The 4,241-nt window shown below is 40.7% G+C and overlaps 1 pseudogene across 1 annotated transcript; it reads right to left on the bottom strand.

Moving 5' to 3' along the window:
* Positions 1-1,717: 1,717 nt before the first annotated feature.
* LOC306785670 (indoleamine 2,3-dioxygenase 1-like) lies at positions 1,718-3,410 on the bottom strand (annotated as a pseudogene). The gene is made up of 7 exons: positions 3,405-3,410; positions 3,198-3,293; positions 2,946-3,104; positions 2,359-2,477; positions 2,176-2,190; positions 1,857-2,039; positions 1,718-1,773 (listed from the first exon to the last, which is right to left on the bottom strand). The product of its transcript is annotated as an indoleamine 2,3-dioxygenase 1-like (transcript).
* Between the last annotated feature and the right edge of the window lie 831 nt (positions 3,411-4,241).

Here is a 4,241-nt window from a genome sequence, read left to right as displayed (position 1 = left end):
TGATAGAGATGCTTGTGTGTAAATAAATCAGGAAAGGTCAAAAACTTCTCCGCTCCAGAATCATAATTAGAGCTAGTCCTGAACTACGGGGTCTCTTGAGTACCAGGGCAGTGTGCCTCTGACCCTCGCCCCCCTGTTTCCCACCACTAGTGTCAGAAAACCAAGCGGAGAGAAATCTGAGTGGGAGGCAGATTCAATGGGATGCTCTGACACTGTTTACCATTTTTCATACAGCACAGCGGCAGACTGAGAGAGATGCTGACAAATGCAGCTCGTCTGCTGTCAGAGTTTCGCTGACACGTCCTGTATATGAGTACGGGATTGCCTGATAGTTACTTTGTGGAGTTTAAGCGCTGGGGTTATTAGATGTGAAATCTATTCACTATTTAAAAACCCTCTGCAGCAAACCAGGATTTGGTTGACACATATCTTAGTGATAAATCATTTAAAGGGAACAATTTACAAAGACCTAGACCTAGCAACCGCGATACTGTGTTTTGTTTACGAATAAATATTGATGGAAGCAGAAAGACGGATGCAGCTTCAATGTCAGTCCAATGTTTAATTTTCCCTTTTTTGTTCTTTTGAGGAAGTGAAATGATAAGACTGCTTCAAAGTGGGTAGTCATTGTTTACGCAGCAAAAAATGTTTTTCGAGGTGAAATGCATATTTTAAAAAAAGCTCTTTTTCACAGCAGAGGGAGGAAGCTCTGCCAGATAGATCGTGCTAACCTGTAAAATCTATAGTTGTCTCATTACAAGCCACGATATCTTGCTTGTTAACGTTGACTGTAAAACGAATGACGGAGGAAGTCACGGGCCGGTAGATTTATAAGAGCAGAGACAGAGTGCGACAAGAGAGAGAGATTCTCTGATCTCTTTTGTCGTGTCATTGATTTATTCACACATGGGAATAGGGGCAAAACAGTATTTCATCACAATGATTCAAACTCAATTGAAAGATTCAGCCCCTGTTTCCAAAGCTTTCCATATTCATGTTTTTTTCACATTGAAAGAATAATTACAGATTGATGATCCATGTCCAACACCAAGGGGCCAATCGTTACATGGTGAGGGAAGAAGGAGAATCTCTTGAAGCCCACTAGGGTCCGTGGACCCCGACACACAATTGTGTCCTTATTAGGAGAAAGACGGTTTGTGATTTATTACCTGCTGAAGATGGTAATGCTGATTTTCTAATGAATATTCAGTCATGATTTATTAGTATGTTCACATTCAAACAAGGGTAGGACATCTCTACCACGTAGCACTCGTCAAATAAAATAGTTTGAAAAAAAGAGGAGAAACGTGAAAGAAGTAAAAAAAGAACTCAAACTGAATCTTCTGTGTAAATTAATAACGCAGCATTTATCGTATTTTTGAATAGCCTGGGTATGCATTTCACCATCTGTTATGTGAGGTGAGCCATGCTGCAATGGAAACACTACTCTGACGTAAAATGCAAACTTCTGACACTGGTCACACTTCAGGCATTTGCAATTAAAAAGTTGTTTGTCACAGCCCGCGGTCATTGTAATGAATAGCATAGCAATGAGCTGCACTGCCGAATCAGACTGCTAACAATTAACAGAGAAAAGTACAATAGGAAGGTATAAGGAAGCATAAGGGAATTTCATCCTCTCATCTGCACCAGATTAGATCATTATTAAAAACATTAATAACTTCAGTATGTAGGATAATTGTGACAGCCCTAAAACTCACCCTGAGACAAAAATCCTCAATGTTCCATGAAATGCAGTTGGATCCACATGGTCTGGAAAGAGCACAACTTCAGTTATTTGAATTACCTTGTAAATTGATTCAATTCACATTGGGCTAGGTTTAATGTAAACGTACTGTGCATGAGTTTGAAGGTTTCCTTCATCTTCTTTAAAGTCTGAGTCACTTTTACGAGACCTTTCTGGATGGCGATGGCGATCAGTTATGCCTGAACTGGCAGCCAGCTCAACCAACAATGACACCACGAAAAATCCCCTGCAACTCTCCCCACCAGGTAGGGAAAATATCACGTCCATGTTCCTATTTTTGAGAATGATGTTTTAAAAATATTCATGCTGAACTTCTCGAGTACCAGAATAAATAAATCATGTAGAAATGCAGTTGCAATATTAAAGACAATGTGGGAGTTCATGACTTTTCTTTTCCTTTTACTTACCCGATTTCCATGTTCCTGAAATGAAAAATGAACCTTAGCGGAGAAAGAAATAACTGGCAATGTTTCTGGGTGAGTGACTGAAAATTTGACAGAAACACTTATTGTAATTATTCTAAAAGAGTGTTCGTGGACAATGGGCATGAACTCAAGTCATTAATGAGGCAATGAAACAGCATTACTCACCCTGTGGGATCCCTGAATTTCCAGTTGGCTAAAACTGAATCCGCGTAAGTCAGGATGGGTGGAAGGCCGAGCCTACAAGATACCAGCCAATAGGGCAAGGCCAGGGCTTTGGGTAGAATCTTTCAAAACAAACATATAAAATATCAAGCAGTCTCTGAGATTTTCAGTATGAAGGCTGAGGATGTTGGTCAGTCCAACACTTTGATCTAGACTTAAATATCTCAACTATTAGATGGATTGCCATGATATGTTGGTGCCCAGAGGATGGATCCTGCTGACTTTGATGATTCCCCTAACTTTTCCTCTCATGCCACTTTGGCCAAAGCGTTCACCATGTATCAGGTGATGACTTCCCCCACCAGCTGCACTTTGTGTTCAGTGCTAACAAATGTTAACATGCTAACAAGCTCAACTAACGCGGTGAACACAGTAAACATTCTACCTTCTTCTCATCAGCTTGTAAGCATGGTGATGATAGCATTTCGCTCAAAGTATTGCATTGTTGCATTGCCAGAACACCACCGACTGAAATGCACCTCCTTTTTTTTTTTTACCATCCCTCATCCCATTGCACTGTAGTGTTTTACCTGAGCAGGTGCATGTTGTCCTTCCTGCCATACATATGCCATGCTGATGAACCCCAGCGCTAGGTGAGCCAGCCTGAGCTCCCGATGGTCACTCAAGAGAAGGGGACTCAACACCAGCATCCGGATTGTGACAAGACTTTCGATTTTCAAATTTCCATTCTCAAGAACAGTAAACACCATCAAGGGTTCACAAATGACACTGTAAGTCCAGATTTGCATGCATGCTATGGAGAAGGCATTGCTCATTCTCACCTTGTGAACCAGATCCCGTAGTTTCCGTGCCTCTATCAGATGTGTGAGATTGTTTGCCAGGTCTAACCACTCCCGATAATAGTCTGGAAGGTCAGTCTAGACAATAATAACAAAACCAAAAAAATGTTGATTTTTTTTTGCATGGGGGATTTTCATGTGGAGTGTAATCAGTTACATCATCAGCTCATGTTTGCTATGGTGCCTGACCTGCATGTCAGGGAATGACTGGTGCTATCAATCAGAGAGAGAGAAAGCAATTTAAAAGAGGGAGGCAGTAGAACACTGAGAAAATTCACCAAGCAGAAAACAGGGGATGCCCAGATGGAAAATCACTGTATAAACAGATGAGTAGGCTGTGCTTAATGCCAATGTTTAATTCTTCATTTGATGTCAATGCTGTTAAATTGCACACTGTACAAAAAAGGGGAAATTAAGCTTTGCTCTGTGAACTCCTGACATTCAAATACAATAAATATTTTTGTTCTTTGCTGTTGGGAGTGTGCCAAAAAGGGATGTAACAAAGGTAGTGAAATCAGGCTCAGAGCCAGTTCAACAATTGATATCTGTGTGTCACACACACAGAGTGATTACCCTCTCAAACTACTGCAGTAGAGTGCCGGGCAGAGCATATGGAGACTAACAGCAGAGAAACACTGCAGGCAGACTTTGATGCATTTGATATTTCTGAGAAGCTTGGATTTCTCCTTGAAGAGCCACTGGTACGTTTCATTGTCATCTTTTCTTTTCTTATACAAAAGACATTTCCTGTCTGATTAGTATTTTATGTGTCAAAACAGATCTGAAACTTGGTGTTGATGAGTCATGACAACAATGATACTGTGTATACTGTACACAAAGAGACCGTTTTGTTGAGACACCATTGATGATTATTATATTTTAGCTTTTGCCTTTGTGTAAGTCATTTGGTCAGCAGCACACATAGCACCTCTGGGCTGGAACTGATAATAATACTTGTTTTTGGATGATGGAAGATTTTATATCCAGTGAAAGCCCGTCTCAGCAAGTTTCTATTGAGCCATTCAC

This window comes from Melanostigma gelatinosum (genome assembly GCF_949748355.1).
Source record: "Melanostigma gelatinosum genome assembly, chromosome: 12".
Lineage (NCBI taxonomy): Eukaryota > Metazoa > Chordata > Actinopteri > Perciformes > Zoarcidae > Melanostigma > Melanostigma gelatinosum.
This window is presented reverse-complemented; position numbering and strand designations above follow the sequence as displayed.